Genomic DNA, 18,178 nt, shown 5'->3' with positions numbered 1-18,178 from the left:
CAATAAAGTGAGTGGGAGAATACAGTACGTCCCCTACATACAAACCTTTAAGTTTTGAGCATTCAAAGATGCAAGCATGCATTCACATGTCCAATCATGTTAACTTAGTTCATGTGTTTGGCGTACTTTGTCACATGTACGCATCCTCTACAAGTGGTTGTGTTTTTGTGTACTTTATTGTATACCACCGTATAGGGTATCTTTCCTGGTGACTCAGATGGTAAAGAATCTGCCTGCGATGCGGGAGACCAGGGTTTGATTCCTGGGTCAGGGATATTCCATGGAGAAGGAAATGACAACCCACTCCAGTATTTTTGCTTGGAGAACTCCATGAACAGAGGAGCCTGGCAGGCTACAGTCCATAGGGTCACAAACAGTCGGACATGACTGAGTTACTAGCGCACACACACACACACTACATAGAATATAGTAGTACAGTATCTTTTTAAGTAGAATTGAATCCAGCAAGGAGCCAGAACCTATGCCAGCAACACCAGGCATGAGTGAAATTGCAGTTTGTTCTCCATCTATATTGCAAATGGATCCTTCAACTCTGCTTTCTCCCACCTTGTCTCTATCCTCCAGTCAGTATCTCTTCTTGGCCTTTTTGCTCAATACGAGCTCCTGTATGCCAGATGTTGTAATGCCCTACTGTACTTTTCAAGGTACTATACTGTAAGATTAGAAATGTCTTAGTTTTTGTTTGTGGTGTATTATTTATGTGAAAAGTAGTATAAACCATCATAGTACAGTACTATAAGCGATTGTGTTAGTTGGGTTCCTAGGCTAACCTTGTTGGACTTACTAACCAATTGGGCTTACAAACTTGCCCTTGGAATGGAACTCATTCGTATGTAGGGGACTTAATGTATTTTGGTCAGTAGACCTTTGGCTAGACTAAGAGTGCTGGTTGGTGGTTGGAAAGACGGGCTAGAGCCCAGCTATGGAGGTGAGAAGGAAAGGTAAGGTTCGATTTAGTGAGCAATGGCAGTGCTTCAAAGGGATCCCAACAGGAGAATGCTGTGCTAAATGTTGAACAATCAGAAGTTTAGTTGTAGAGAATAAAAATCTGAAAACAACCTCGATGTTGGTGTTAGTTTGGGTCCTCTGAGAAACAGATGCCAAGATGGGATTAAGTGCAGGAAAGAACTGTATTAGGGAAAAAATAAAGGATGTTGAGAGGAAAAGAGCTGGGAGAAGCAGGGAGAGACTTCAGACTCTGTGTGAGTCTGATCCTGAGGGAAGGAAGAAAGGGAAGTTGTACATAGTTCTCCAGGAAATTCTGCAATTCAATAGAGTAGAGAGAGACCTGTCTGGGAGACCTCCAGATAAAATTGCTCATCAGGGGAATACCAAGCTTCTGAGAAATGGGCCTGCCTACATACATTTCTGGCATTCAGTTATTGACTGGGAGGGACCCATAGGAGGGGCTTCCCAGGTGTCTCAGTGGTAAAGAATCTGCCTGCTTATGCAGGAGACGCAGGAGACACAGGTCCAATTTCTGGGTTGGGAAGATCCCATGGTGAAGGAAATGGCAAACCACTCTAGTATTCTTGCCTGAAGACTCCCATAGGCAGACAAGTCTTAGCAGGTTAGTCCATAGGCTTACAAAGAGTTGGACACAATTGAGTGACTGAGCATGGCCAAAGGAAGTGCAGCCTTGCAACAAACTAAGGGATGGATCAATTTTAGAGCACAGCAGCTTGGGCCTTTGGCAAATTGTGCACCCTTCAGTACCAGATTTGAGAGCTACACACACATGACTGCACAAACTCAACAAAACAATTTAAATTAAAACCGCATATTTGGAAATGTTCTGCAGCTATTAAATATGATTTTGTCAAACACATAATGAGGTGGACAGAAATTCACAATGTGTTACCTTAAAATTAAGCATATTGTAAGGTAGGGTTATATTATATAATTGCATATATATATAGACTTCCAGGGGAAATTATATATAATATATGCATATAAAATGGAAATATATATACCAACAAATGTAACTGAAAAATCTCTTAGTGATGTTGTGTTTGATATTTATTTTCTTTAGCTACTTGTCTTTTAAAAATAAATTTCTTATCACGGGCACCAATCATCATAATGATAGAAAAGTAAAGCTATAAAAGAAAAATAAAGCAAAAAGGGCTGAACCACGGTGAAACCAAAGAATATAGAAACAAAGACATGCTGGAGAGGGCTTAGAGATAGAATCTTTTTAATTTTGCAGATGCTTCAATGAAGAAAATTCAGAAATGGGGTATAGGAAGAAAACTAGTAGAGTTCAAACCAGAGAATAGACAAGTTGAAAAAAAGCAGGAATCACAAGAAGAAGAATAATTGAGGTTGGAGAGTCCGTGATGATTTGCTTTTGATTATGTGGATCAATCTCACTACACAGTGTATGCTTAAGTTGGTTTATCTTGCCTCACAGGAGTGCTATTACATTTCTGCAGAAAATGTCCTCTTCAGTTCTTCTAGATGAGTGTATTTCAAACTGCATATTGTGGCCTATAGATGTGTCATGAGATTAGTGAGTTACTATCCATCTTTTGTTAATAAAATAGAATTGAAGTGAAAGTAAGTGAAGTAAGGATATTGTCTCCTGAAATTCTTAGTGTGTGCGTGTTTTCATGTATTTACATCTTGGATAGTGATATTTCTTATTCTATGTTGTTGTCAAAAACATCAGTAGCCATTATCCTAGAAAATTATTATACATTCTCATCTCAAATCTCTCAATCTCCTCTCCTTCCACACTGTCATTTGATAATCCTCTTATTTCACTGAAAATTCAGAAGTAATCACAGGAGAACTTCACATATTCTCCTCGTTGAATTGAGTATGTATTCGCCCCTGTGTCACATACAAAGCACTTTATTCTGCTTCAAAGGTTGAAGCATATATTTTGCTTTCTAAAACCAATCTCCTGCTTTGCCCTGAGTCCCAACCCTCCCACACACTCAAGGACAAAGGGCCATCACACCTACAATTATCCTCTCACTTTCTATTGGTTGGTTCCCATGAGAAACAAAAATAGTTTTTTTTTTTCTAATAAAAAATTTCACCTTTGGATATACATTCCTTTTAACAAACACTAAGTTACCACTCTCTCTTTTACAGTGAAAGTTCTTGAAAAAGTTGTTCCTGCTTCCTGGCGTCAATTTTTCTGTTCTCTTTGGTACCTCCCAAGTAAGGCTATGTTCACTGTTCACCACACCAACCTTGTTTTGTTTTGTTTTTTTTGTCAAGATCATCAGGAATGAACATTGGAGTACATGTGTGCTTTTCAATTATGGTTTTCTCAGGGTTGATGCCCAATAGTGGGATTTCTGGGTCATGTGGTAGTTTTATTCCTAGTTTTTAAAGAAATTTCCATACTGTTCTCCACAGTGGCTGCACCAATCCACATTTCCACCAACAGTGCAAGAGGGCTCCCTTTTCTCCACATCCTCCCCAGGATTTATTACTTGTAGATTTTTTTATATTGCTCACTCTGACTAGTGTGAGGTGATACCTCAGTGTAGCCTTGACTGACATTTCTCTAATAACTAGTGATGTTGAGTAGCTTTTCACGTGCTCTCTGGTCATTCGTATATCCTTGGAGAAGTGTCTGTCTAAGTTTTACACCCATTTTTTTTAACAGTAGCTAGGACATGGAAACAGGCTGGACGTCCATTGATATATGAATGGATACGGAGGATGTGGTCCATGTGTACAACGGAATGCTATTCAGCCATAAAAAGGAATGGATTTGAGTCAGTTCTAGTGAAATTGATGAACGTAGAGTCTGTTATGCAGGGTAAAGTAAGTCAGAAAGAGAAAAATAAATACAATATATTAACACATATATATATGGTGGGCTAACGTCTATGGGGTCACACAGAGTCAGACACGACTGAAGCGACTTAGCAGCAGCAGCAGCAGCAGCAGCATGGAATCTAGAGAAAATGGTGTTGACGCACCTGTTTGAAGGGAAGGATTGGGGATAGAGAATGGACTTTTGGACACAATGAGGGAAGCAAAGAGTGGAATGAATGGAGAAAGTAGCATCAGCATATACACACTACCATGAATAATACAGCTGGTGAGAAGTTGCTATATAATATAGAGAGTTCAACCTGGTACTTTGTGATGACCTAAAAGGGGTGAGAGGGAGGCTCAAGAGGGAGTGGATATATGTATAATTATGGCTGATTTGCACTGTTGTATGGCAGAAGCCAACATAACATTGTAAAGCAATTATCCTCCAATTAAAAAAAATAAATTATATATATATAATTTATTGATATTTCCCCTTAGATGTTTCATTGATGTTGCTTAGTCTCTCAGTCATGTCTGACTCTTTGCAACCCCATGAACTGCAGCATGCCAGGCTTCCCTGTCCTTCACCATCTCCTGGAACTTGCTCAAACTCACGTCCATTGAGTCTATAATGCCATCCAACCATCTCATCCTCTGTTGTCCCCTTCTCCTTATGCCCTCAATCATTTCTAGCAACAAAGTCTTTTCTAATGAATCAGCTCTTTGCATTAGGTGGTCAAAGTATTGGAGCTTAAGCTTCAGCATCAGTCCTTCCAATGAATATTCAGGACTGTTTTCCATTAGGATTGGCTCGTTTGCTCTCCTGGCAGTCCAGGGGATTCTCAAGAATTTTCTCCAACACTATAGCTCAAAAGCATCAGTTCTTCTGCACTCAGCCTTCTTTATGGTCCAACTCTCACTTCCGTACATGACTATTGGAAAAACCATAACATTGACTAGATGAACCTTTGTTGGCAAAGTGATGTCTCTGCCATCTAGGTTTGTCATAGATTTTCTTCCAAGGAGCAAGCATCTTTTAATTTCATGGCTGCAGTAACCATCTGCAGTGATTTTGGAGCCCAAGAAAATAAAGTCTGTCACAGTTTCCATTGTTTTTCCATCTATTTGCTATGAAGTGATAGGATTGGATGTCATGATCTTAGTTTTTTGAATGTTGAGTTTTAAGGCAGCTTTTTCACTCTTCTCTTTCATTTTCATCAAGAGGCTCTTTAGTTCCTCTTCACTTTCTGCCATAAGGGTGGTGTCATCTGCATATCTGAGGTTATTGCTATTTCTCCTGGCAATCTTGATTCCAGCTTGTGCTTTATCCAGCCCTGATTCCACGTGCTGTACTCTGCATAGAAGTTTAATAAGCTAGGTGACAATATACAGCCTTGATGTACTACTTTCTCAATTTGGAACCAATCCATTGTTCCATGTCTGGTTCTAACTGTTGCTTCTTAACCTGCATACAGATTTCTCAAGAAGCAGTTAAGGTGGTCTGATATTAAATATGAAATGTCTATGAAACATAGACATCAAAACATACACTTGATTTCACCATCCTCCACAACCTAGTTAAAATATTTTGCTTAATAGTAAAAGAATATTCCATTCTACCAGTTTCTAGGGTCTTTTCATTCTTGACCACTTGCTTTCTCTCATACCTTCTACCAGACATTCAGCAAAATCCTGAATCTTACCAATGCTAACAATTTTCATCTTGCCCCTTTAGTACAGACTCCTGTCTTTTTATCCCCCTGCATTATTTTCTGTAACACTGGTTACCTGAAAGTTATCCACATAGAGATCATAAGTAAAATTGAAAAGGCTGAAATGACAAAGAGGAGACGATACATTAATAAAAAGAAAGACAGCAGAGGGGGGTCCAGACAGAGACACTTGGAAAATTAAAGTAGCTCTATATTTAGGGGATATTAGATGAAGAAACCTTGACAGGATACAGAAAAAGAACATAAAAATATCAAAACCAAAAAAGAAAAACAACACTTATCTTGGAAGCCATGGTAGTGGAGAGAGTTTCCGTCAAATGCTATAGAACTTAATTAGGTTGTGGGTTGAAAGGCATCAAACTATATTCTATTTAAAATTATTACAAAATAGTGGCTATATTTCCCTGTGCTGTAAAATACATCCCTGTTGGGTTTTGGGGGTTTTATTTTGTTTGTTTGTTTGTTTTTCTTTTCACAAAGCAGATTGTGTCTCTAAAGCCCATATCCCTATCATGCCCTTCCTTCCTCCCCTCCCCCCACTGGTAACTATTAGGTTTTTTTTTTTTTCAATGTAAATCATTAATTCTTCAATTTTAAAAAGGGACATCAGAGTTGGCAAATCAGTAACTCATTTGTTATTTCAGAATAGTGGCTTTAGGAGTGGTGGAGATAGAAAGCCATATTCATGGGGGTAAACAGGTAGAGAATATAGAATTCTTATTTGAAAAGTTTTTCTTTTTTAAGTAATTGAAGCTACTAGAGGGTACAGAATGGCTATCAGTGTTTTCAGGACAAGAGAAGCTAGTAAAAAGAAAAGATTTGAGAAGCAAGTGATAGAGTGAGGTTCTAGTGGAGAATGGAGCACAAGATTTTTAAAAACCTAGGTATGACCTGGAAAGACATGTCCTCCAAAAACAGAATGAATAAAAGAGGAAGAAATTAAACGTTAAGAAAATAAACTTTAAGATGAAAGTGAAAGTCACTTCACCCTGGCTGAACTCAAACTTCCAAATAAAGTGAGGCAGGATATAGATGGCTCTCAGGCTGAAAAGCTGGAGTTTGTGCCCTGTGGACAGATACTCCAAGATGAAGAAAAGAAGGGGCTAAGCCCTGACCAGATGAAAGACCACATTTCTCACTCTTGAAGTCAAGGAGACCTTCCCACCTACACACGCACAGAAAGGCTTCTTGAAGGTCAAAAAGCGAGGGAGTGCCACCCCAGAGTAGTGATGTCAACCAGCCCATAGGCCTCTTTGCTAGAATCCATCCTGTCTAAGAGACCCATCAGCACATGTGGGAGGACCCTGAGATATACCAAAATACAAACTCAAAACCAGGCAAAGCAAGATGATTGGCAGAAAGAAACATAGAAATGTCCCACAAAGGTAATTCAAACTACCAGGAGGGCAGAACTCTCTCTGAGCCCACCTGTGTATCTATCCACATGTACCCTTTTTCCTCTTAATAAGCACTTTACTTGCTTCTTTACATCCCATCTCTATGTGAAAATTCATTTCTACACAGCTGACGGGCAAGGGCCTTGTCACTGGGCACTGGTCTCTGGTGGTCTAGAGGCTAGGATTCAGCATTCTCACTGCCTGACTTCAACCTCTGGCCCAGAACTAAAATCCTGACATCAAGCAACTGCAAGCCAAGGCCACCCAGGATCAAAAGTAGCAAATGAGATCATCTGCTGAGATATAGCTACCTTTACCTAGAAATATTTTAATTAGCTTTGTTTTAGGAAGGGGGACCCCTTCCAGAGCCTGAAACTGGGCTCTTGTCTAACACCCAGAAATGAATTGTCCAAGGAGACACATGTGCTGACAAATCAAGCGATTTTACTGGGAAAGGGCACCCAGATGGAGAGCAGTAGGTTAAGGGAAACCAGGAGAACAGCTCTACTAGCAGTCTCGGGTTTTATGGTAATGGGATTAATTTCCTGGTTGTCTTTAGGCAATCATTCTGACTCAGAGTCCCTCCTGGTGGTGCACGCCTTGTTCAGCCAAGATGGATGCCAAGAAGGATTCTGGGAGGTGGTCGCATATGTGGTGTCTCTTTTTGACCTTTTCTGAACTCTTGCGGTTGGTGGTGGGTTATTAGTTCTGTGTTCCGTACCAGGACCTCCTGTGATAAAATAGCTAATGCAAATCGTTACTACGGTGCCTGGCCAGGGCGGGCAGTTTCAGTCAGAGTGCTTCCCTTAACAGTTTTATTTACCAGATATTATTACAAAATAGTAAATATATGTCATTTTACAGACGGGATATAATCTTTGTCTAATATTTATAAAAAAACTACAAGTCAAAAAGCATGTGCCTAGAGCTGAACCAAGTGGAAACTAGATTTCTAAACAAAAACCTAGTATAAAAAACAAATGACTCCAAACACCTAAATATCCTGAGACATTGTTTTACTCTTGAACACAGACACCCAATGATGCCAAGATCCAAGGCCTTCAGGTTGGCGGGAAAATATAGCATATTCCCCTGAACATTAGCATCTATTGTAAGTCATCGTCCTTCACATGCAATTGTTAATCAGGTTTTGCACAGTTCCTTTGAAAACTTCCTTGGAGAAGCACTTAGTCTGCAAGACAAAATATCTCAGGACAGAGTGTATACATTTCTTACTGAAATTTGACCCAGAGTTTCTGAAGCCAATAAAGTTCACTTGACTTTTTTAAAAGTTGGACTTCACCTTCAAACTTTCCACTCTCAAATGAAAGACATCAGAGAAAACATTCAGCACCACCACTGTCACAAAGAAAGGTGAGGTGTCCATGGTGGAGAAAAGGGAGCATGAGACGCTTCAAGAGTGCTCCAAGAGACACACTCAGAAAGCAGACAGCTAGAAAACACACACAACTGCTCATCAGACCTGAGCAGGGTGGTATCTCTGCTCATAACAGACTATTAAACATAATCTGCCACGGGCACTCAGTTTATGAAATCAGGAAGGTACACAGACTTTGACATGTGTTAGATTTCCTAAGCTCCATATTTCTATCAAGTAAGTTTAAGACACTTTGTTGGGTATATTTGTTTTGGAATGAGCAAAACGATGCACACGTGTGTGCGTGCAGAGGCAGGGGCTCTCCCAGGCTGGGTGAGAATGCCCAGCAAGGAGTGACTGCCTGAGAGTTTTCAGAGAACAGACCATATACATGCACTCAGGGCTGGACTCCTTCCAAGCGGCCTGGCCAATTTCCCAGTGCAGATGGTGGCCAGACAATCTCCTGAGAGAGATATCTAATGCTTTTGGACAAACCTTAGTCTCTCTCAAACCCTCTGAGCACCATGTTTTCATAGACTGAATTAGCAAAAAAGAATTCCCCCTACCACAAAAGGACTGTTGGACTAATAAAATGCTATTTCGTGACCTAGACACAGATCCTAGATAGTGTAGTCTGGTTATTAATAGCCTGCACTCGAGAATTCAAAATACTTGTATGAGAATAACTGCTCTACCACATACCAAATGCATAATCTTGGGAAAAGATGTTAAATTTTCAGAGACGGATTTCCCTCTCCCATGACAGCCTATTGCAACATTTATTGGGGGACTAAATGAAATAAAGAATATAAAGTGAAGTGAAAGTTGCTCAGTCGTGTCCAACTCTGCGACCCCATGGACTGTAGCTCAATGCCAGATTCCTCTGTCCATGGGATTCTCCAGGCAAGAATAAAGGAGTGGGTTGCCTTTTCCTTCTCAAAAAGAATAGATAGGTCAGCACATTTTCTGGTACACGGCAAATGCTCAATAAATATTAGCTGCTTAGAATGGGTGTTTTTAAAAGGGAGAAAATTTTGTCAGTGTATTTGTGCGTATGTTTGCTTGCATATGCAAAGACTACCTCTGGAAGGATAATGTCATTTGCCCTCAATGAAGAAAAAACCTGGTAGTTGGGAAAACAGTGCTAGTAAGACTTTTTCATTGTGTAGGCCATTTATGTCTCTTTTTTCAAAGAAATAAAACACTTTAAATCTCAATGTTCGTAATGTTTTAAATTTCAGAATATTAAATAAATATTGGCTTTACCATTTTTTTTCATTTCCCTTTACATTTATAACCAACAGTAAGGGAGTATTTCATGTTTTGCCAAAAAATATTTAAAGGTTATATAATAATCATAATTTTCCCAGTGATTATTAAGATCACTTTGGATGGTTTCAACTTGCAAGATCATTTTTATAATCCTGTACTGCCTTGAAAAATAAGAATTATCTGTATATCCACCAAAGCAGAAAACCAATTTTTCTGTTAAGAGTGTCATTCTAAAAACACTTTTTCTGATTTTTGTCAGGCATTTCATTCATTTAATAAGTATCTTTGCATTATTATAGATAATAAAATAGGAACCAATTTATTGTGAATTCAAGAAAACTAGAAAAATAAAAAGAAAACTAGAAATAGAGACAGTGTTCTTAAAGTTTAATAACACTAAGCACTATTAACATTGTACTGTGTGATTTATAAAGAACCTTCACATAAAATTAACTTATTCCCTATACCACTGTCTATTATCCAGGAGCAGACTCCTTTGTGATGTTGCATTGCTCTTGGGAAAAAGGCAAAAGTATTTAATTTAGCATGACTGGCCCTGTCTAGTCTGCCTCATTAACTTCATATCCCACCTCCTTGCTCTCTCCACCCCAGCTGCATTGGCATTATTTTAGTCTCTAGATTCACCAGGCACACTCATGCCACAGCCTCTTGCCATATTGCTGTTTGCCTCCTTCCCTTTTCCATCAACTCACCCCCTACTTAATCTTCAATTCTACAAGTGTCACTTATGCTGGGAGGAGATCTTCTCTTTGCCCCTTCCAGAACTGCTTTCTCTCTTCTCCCCCTCTCTCCATTCTAACGTGCAAGGACATAACAAAGGGCTCAGTTTCCCTGCAGTCCCATCAAGGTATTTGTTCTCCCAGCTCCCTCCTTTCAATGTCCCTGCAGGTCTGCAGCATTCCTCCACAGACTCAGTGCCTCCTGTGAGGAAGGCAGCTCCCTCTACTTAGCCACTCTGTCTCTAGGCTCTATAAGCCACTCTATCTCTTGCTGTATTAGGCCTGGGGTGGAAATGTCCAATCCCTGCCCTACTCCCCCACCACTTATTTATAAATAGCTGCTTTATTATACTCCCTCTGAATTATCTTATTTGTGCCCTGTATCAGGATCCTGACTACAATCTTGTTCCCAGTCCTCCTAATAGTTCTTTCTCCAACATGATCTCCTAAGACTTATGCCCTCACGCTAGTCCAAACAGCATACAGTCTTGACTGCAATATACTAGACTGCTTACAGCTCCCTGTTGTTCAGTCACTCAGTTGTGTAAGATTCTTTGAGACGCCATGGACTGTATCACCCTAAGCTTCCCTGTCCATCACCATCACCTGGAGCTTGCTCAAATTCATGTCCATTGAGTTGGTAATGCCATCCAACAACCTCATCCTCTGTCATTCCCTTCTCCTCCTGCCTTCAATCTTTCCCAGCATCAGGGTCTTATCCAACGAATTGGCTCTTCCCATTAGGTGGTAAAGCATTGGAGATTCAGCTTCAGCATCAGCCCTTCCAATGAATATTCAGGACTAATTTCCTTTAGGATTAACTGGTTTGATTTCCATACAGTCCAAGGGACTCTCAAGTCTTCTGCAACATCATAGTTCAAATGCATCAATTCCTCAGCGTTCAGCCTTCTTTATGGTCCAACTCTCACTTCAATACACAACTACTGGAAAAATCATAGCTTTGACTATATAGACTTTAGGTGGCAAAGTAATGTCTCTGCTTTTTAGTACACTGTCTAGCATTGTCATAGCTTTTCTTCCAAGGAGCAAGTGTCTTTTGATTTCATGGCTGCAGTAACCATCTGCAGTAATTTTGGAGCCCTTTTTATGCTTCACCTCAGTTCAGTCACTCAGTCGTGTCCAACTCTTTGCGACACCATGAATTGCAGCATGCCAGGCCTCCTGATCCATCATCAACACCTGGAGTTCACCCAAACTCATGTGCATCAAGTTGGTGATACCATCCAGCCATCTCATCCTCTGTTGTACCCTTCTCCTCCTGCCCCCAATCCCTCCCAGCATCAAGGTCTCTTCCAATGAGTCAACTCATCGTATAAGGTGGCCAAAGTATTGGAGTTTCAACCTTAGCATCAGTCCTTCCAACGAACACCCAGGACTGGTCTCCTTTAGGATGGACTGGTTGGATATCCTTGCAGTCCAATTCAGTTCAGTCGCTCAGTTGTGTCCGACTATTTGTGACCCCATGAATTGCAGCACGCCAGGCCTCCTTGTCCATCACTAAATTCCAGAGTTCATTCAAACTCACATCCATCGCCTGGGTGATGCCATCCAGCCATCTCATCCTCTGTCGTCCCTTTCTCCTCCTGCCCCCAATCCCTCCCAGCATCAGAGTCTTTTGCAATGAGTCAACTCATTGCATGAAGTGGCCAAAGTACTGGAGTTTCAGCTTTAGAATCATTCCTTCCAATGAACACCCAGGACTGATCTCCTTTAGAATGGACTGGTTGGATCTCCTTGCAGTCCAAGGGACACTCAAGAGTCTTCTCCAAAACCACAGTTCAAAAGCATCAATTTTTTGGCACTCAGCTTTCTTCACAGTCCAACTCTCACATCCATACATGACCACTGGAAAAACTATAGCCTTGACTAGATGGACCTTTGTTGGCAAAGTAACATCTCTGCTTTTTAATATATTATCTAGGTTGGTCATAAGTTTCATTCGAAAGAGTAAGCATCTTTTAATTTCATGGCTGCAATCACCATCTGCAGTGATTTTGGAGCCCCCCAAAATAAAGTCTAACACTGTTTCCCCTTGAAGTGATGGGACCAGAGGCCATGATCTTAGTTTTCTGAATGTTGAGCTTTAAGCCAACTTTTTCGCTCTCCTCTTCCACTTTCATCAAGAGGCTTTTTAGTTCCTCTTCACTTTCCGGCATAAGGGTGGTGTCATCTGCATATCTGAGTTTATTGATATTTCTCCTGGCAATCTTGATTCCAGCTTGTGCTTCTTTCAGTCCAGCGTTTCTCATGATGTACTCTGCATATAAGTTAAATAAGCAGGGTAACAATATACAGCCTTGATGTACTCCTTTCCCTATTTGGAACCAGTCTGTTGTTCCATGTCCAGTTCTAACTATTGCTTTCTGACCTGCATATAGGTTTCTCAAGAGGCAGGTCAGGTGGTCTGGTATTCCCATCTCTCTCAGAATTTTCCACAGTTATATTGTGATCCACACAGTCAAAGGCTTTAGCATAGTTAATGAAACAGAAATAGATGTTTTTCTGGAACTCTCTTGCTTTTTCCATGATCTAGCAGATGTTGGCAATTTGATCTCTGGTTCCTCTGCCTTTTCTAAAACCAGCTTGAACATCTGTTAGTTCACAGTTCACATATTGCTGAAGCCTAGCTTGGAGAATTTTGAGCATTACTTTGCTAGCATGTGAGATGAGTGCAATTGTGTGGTGGTTTGAGCATTCTTTGGCATTGTCTTTCTTTGGGATTGGAATGAAAACTGACCTTTTCCAGTCCGGTGGCCACTGCTGAGTTTTCCAAATTTGCTGGCATATTGAGTGCAGCACTTTCACAGCATCATCTTTCAGGATTTGAAATAGCTCTACTTAATTCCATCACCTCCACTAGCTTTGTTCGTAGTGATGCTTTGTAAGGCCCATTTGACTTCACATTCCAGGATGTCTGGCTCTAGATGAGTGATCACACCATCGTGATTATCTTGGTCGTGAAGATCTTTTTTGTACAGTTCTGTGTATTCTTGCCACCTCTTCTTAATATCTTCTGCTTCTGTTAGGTCCATACCATCTCTGTTCTTTATCGAGCCCATCTTTGCATGAAATGTTCCCTTGGTATCTCTAATTTTCTTGAAGAGAGCTCTAGTCTTTCCCATTCTGTTGTTTTCCTCTATTTCTTTGCATTGATCACTGAGGAAGGTTTTATTATCTCTTCTTGCTATTCTTTGGAACTCTGCATTCATATGCTTATATCTTTATTTTTCTCCTTTTTTTTTTTCACTTCCCTTCCTTTCACAGCTATTTGTAATGCCTCCCCAGACAGCCATTTTGCTTTTTTGCATTTCTTTTCCATGGGGATGTTCTTGATACCTGTCTCCTGTACAATGTCATGAGCCTCCATCCATAGTTCATCAGGCACTCTATCTATCAGATCTAGGCCCTTAAATCTATTTCTCACTTCCACTGTATAATCATAAGGGATTTGATTTAGGTCATATCTGAATGGTCTAGTGGTTTTCCCTACTTTCTTCAATGTAAGTCTGAATTTGGCAATAAGGAATTCATGATCTGAGCCACAGTCAGCTCCCGGTCTTGTTTTTGTTGACTGTATATAGCTTCTTCATCTTTGGCTGCAAAGAATATAATCAATCTGATTTTGGTGTTGACCATCTGGTGATGTCCATGTGTAGAGTCTTCTCTTGTGTTGTTGGAAGAGGGTGTTTGCTATGACCAGTGCATTCTCTTGGCAAAACTCTATTAGCTTTTGCCCTGCTTCATTCTGTATTCCAAGGCCAAATTTGCCTGTTACTCCAGGTGTTTCTTGACTTCCTACTTTTGCATTCCAGTCCCCTATAATGAAAAGGACATCTTTTTTGGGTGTTAGTTCTAAAAGGTCTTGTAGGTCTTCATAGAACCATTCAACTTCAGCTTCTTCAGCATTACTGGTTGGGTCATAGACTTGGATTACTCTGATATTGAATGGTTTGCCTTGGAAACGAACAGAGATCATTCTGTCATTTTTGAGACTGCATCCAAGTGCTGCATTTCAGACTCTTTTGTTTACCATGATGGCTATTCCATTTCTTCTGAGGGATTCCTGCCCACAGTAGTAGATATAATGGTCGCCTGAGTTAAATTCACCCATTCCAGTCCATTTTATTTCGCTGATTCTTAGAATGTCTACGTTCAGTCTTGCCATCTCCTGTTTGACCACTTCCTGTTTGCCTGATTCATGGACCTAACATTCCAGGTTCCTATGCAATACTTCTCTTTACAGCATCAGACCTTGCTTCTATCACCAGTCACATCCACAAGGGATGCTCAAGAGTCTTCTCCAACACCACAGTTCAAAAATATCAATTCTTTGGCACTCAGCTTTCTTCACAGTCCAACTCTCATATCCATACATGACCACTGGAAAAACCATAGCCTTGACTAGATGGACCTTTGTTGACAAAGTAATATCTCTGCTTTTGAATATGCTATCTAGGTTGGTCATATTTTTCCTTCCAAGGAGTAAGCGTCTTTTAATTTCATGGCTGCAATCACCATCTGCAGTGATTTTGGAGCCCCTCAAAATAAAGTCTGACACTGTTTCCACTGTTTCCCCATATATTTCCAATGAAGTGATGGGACCAGATGCTATGATCTTCATTTTCTGAATGTCGAGCTTTAAGCCAACTTTTTCACTCTCCACTTTCACTTTCATCAAGAGGCTTTTTAGTTCCTCTTCACTTTCTGCCATAAGTGTGGTATCATCTGCATATCTGAGGTTATTGATATTTTTCCCAGCAATCTTGATTCCAGCTTGTGCTTCATCCAGCCCAGCATTTCTCATGATGTATTCTGTATAAAAGTTAAATAAGCAGGGTGACAATATACAGCCTTGATGCACTCCTTTTCCTATTTGGATTTTCTTTATTATTCACTTTTCAAAATATCCACCCCACAACTCAGAAGTATTCTCTTCCTAAAAGCTTTGACACCCTCAGGCTGCAAACTTCTGGCTTGGGTAGCCATTTGAGCTCCCATAACACTCTAACTGTCTATACCATGGCGTTTATCACTCTGTGATTGACTTAATGCATTTGTCTTTCCTACAAGGCTCTGAATCACTAAGTCTGTAGTTTCTAGTCCCCCAGGGCCTAATAAACTGTCTGGCATATGATAGCTATTCAATAAATGAAAACTACAAAGTTATATATAAAGTCTAGCTAAAGTAGTTCAGAGGATTCCTATAATATATATTAAGGCACAGTAGATTATCAGCATGTTTATCTCTTTTCCCAAGACACTTTTTTTCTCCAAATACAGTATCTTAGTAAGAATACAGTTACCATAGCCAAAATACTGCAGTAAGTGTACAGAATGATGTAATTTCCTTCATCAGACATTTATTCCTTCTGAAAATGAAATCTTTAAGCTTATTTCTCAGTTCTTCTTTACTGAGCACTGTGTTTCTTCAGTTTTGTCAAAGAAAATACAGTACATTGAAAAGCAAGAATGACCCAGAAAATTGGGTCAAGAAAGGTTTTGGAAGGTTTTTTCCAGGTAAAATATGAATTTTTCATAGCTTTGCTACCCCCACACTATTGCAATATTAATGCCTATTTACCACTTATTTAAATGCTTTTATTAAAATTATTTTTCTGTTTTCTTGTATGGTTACCTCTTCCTCTCTCCTTCTCCAATCAGCCACATTATTCTTCACCCTGTTCTTTAAAGAATGTTATGGTGTGCCAACTAAATTTCCCTAGCCCTTTCAGGACTAAAATGCTTACTGCTTCAGTTGCTGGGAATGTTGACAGTTGATGCTCACAGCTCAAGCCTCCTTTTTAAGGATCACCTTCAGCTGAGCAGAGCTACAGTTATATCACACCTCCTTCCTGGTGACAGTCCACATCCAAACATGGAGGGTTAGTCAACATGGAGGGTTAGGTGGGGGAAGGCAAATAGAGAAGGTAGAGCAAAAAGACTCCCTTGGTCCAGTTAGAAATGACTATGCAAGAATATCCCAACTCCAGAGGTCTCAACTGAGCTGCTCTTGTGATTGCAGCCTAGCCCAGTCTTGCCCTCAGCTTAATCTACCGTACTTTCCTTCATTTCCCTTCATGGTTGACTCTGGGACCACTCCTACATAAACTTCCTGCACTCCAACCTCTATCTCAGAGTCTGCTTTCTGGGGAACCAATAAGAACCCTCAAGAAGACGCTCATGTAAATAAGCTAATATGAATTCTTCCATGCTTCCTTCCATGACTGTTTCATATAGGCAAATAAATATACATATATATTATAAATATATGATTTTTGCTTTTTAAAATGAGATCTTAATATAAATTCCTTAATTTTCCCATTCAAAAGCACTATTATACCTGTTAATATATATAGGTATAAATATCTATATAGGTATAGAGTTCCTCTAGGCAATTTGTATTGCTTCAAAGCTTTAATTCATTCTATTAGCAGATAAATAATATTCCAAGGTATTGTTGTTGTTTAGTCACTAAATAATGTCTAATTCTCTTGTGATCCCATGGATTGTAGCTCACCAGGCTCCTCTGTCCATGGGATTTTCCAGGCAAGAATACTACACTGGATTGCCATTTCCTTCTCCAGGGAATCTTCCCAACCCATCAGTTCAGGTCAGTACCTCAGTCGTGTCCGACTCTTTGCGACCCCATGAACCATAGCACAGCAGGCCTCCCTGTCCATCACCAACTCCCGAAGTCCACCCAAACCCAGGTCTATCGAGTCGGTGATGCCATTCAACCATCTCATCCTCTATTGGCTCCTTCTCCTCCTGCCCTCAATCTTTCCCAGAATCAAGGTCTTTTCCAATGAGTCAGCCCTTCACATCAGATGGTGAAAGTATTGGAGTTTCAGCTTCAGCATCAGTCTTTCCAATGAACACCCAGGACCGATCTCCTTTAGGATGGACTGGTTGGATTTCCTTGCAGTCCAACGGACTCTCAAGAGTCTTCTCCAACACCACAGTTCAAAAGCATCAATTCTTTGATGCTCAGCTTTCTTTATAGTGCAACTCTCACATCCACATATGGCCACTGGAAAAACCATAGCCTTGACTAGACCAACCTTTCTTGCCAAAGTAATGTCTCTGCTTTTGAATATGCTGTCTAGGTTGGTCATAACTTTCCTTCCAAGGAGTAAGCGTCTTTTAATTTCATGGCTGCAATCACCATCTGCAATGATTTTGGAGCCCAGAAAAATAAAGTCAGCCACTCTTTTCACTGTTTCCCCATCTATTTTCCATAAAGTGATGGGACCGGATGCCACGATCTTCGTTTTCTGAATGTTGAGCTTTAAGCCAACTTTTTCACTCTCTTCTTTCACTTTCATCAAGAGGCTCTTTAGTTCAGGATCAAACCAAATCCTCCTGCATCCAGGAGGATTCTTTACCACCAAGCCACCAGGAAAGCCCATTCCATGGTATAGACATAAAATAATATATTCAATCACTCATCTTTGGATGGAGACTCACCTTCTTATAGTACTACTTGATTTTGGTTTCCATGAAGAGTGCTGGAGTGGATATTATTGTACATATCATATCATACGGTACTTCTATTTCTGTAGGATAGATTTCTAATGGTGGCACTAGGTTCAGTAGTACGTATATACTAAACATATATTGCCAGATTTATTTTCAAAACTCTATAAAATTCACACTAATGCAGAAGAGAACTTATGAAGTGATTCTATATATTTCAATTTGACACACTTCTTTCTTGCCCTCTACTGTAGCCAAGGGATTTTGTATGAAACTTCTTTTTCAGGGTGAAAATATAGAAAGGTCCCCCAAACACTCTTAAACAAGTTTTTAACAGCTTACAAAACATGGAAACTA

This window comes from Capricornis sumatraensis, chromosome 9 (genome assembly GCF_032405125.1).
Source record: "Capricornis sumatraensis isolate serow.1 chromosome 9, serow.2, whole genome shotgun sequence".
Lineage (NCBI taxonomy): Eukaryota > Metazoa > Chordata > Mammalia > Artiodactyla > Bovidae > Capricornis > Capricornis sumatraensis.
This window is presented reverse-complemented; position numbering follows the sequence as displayed.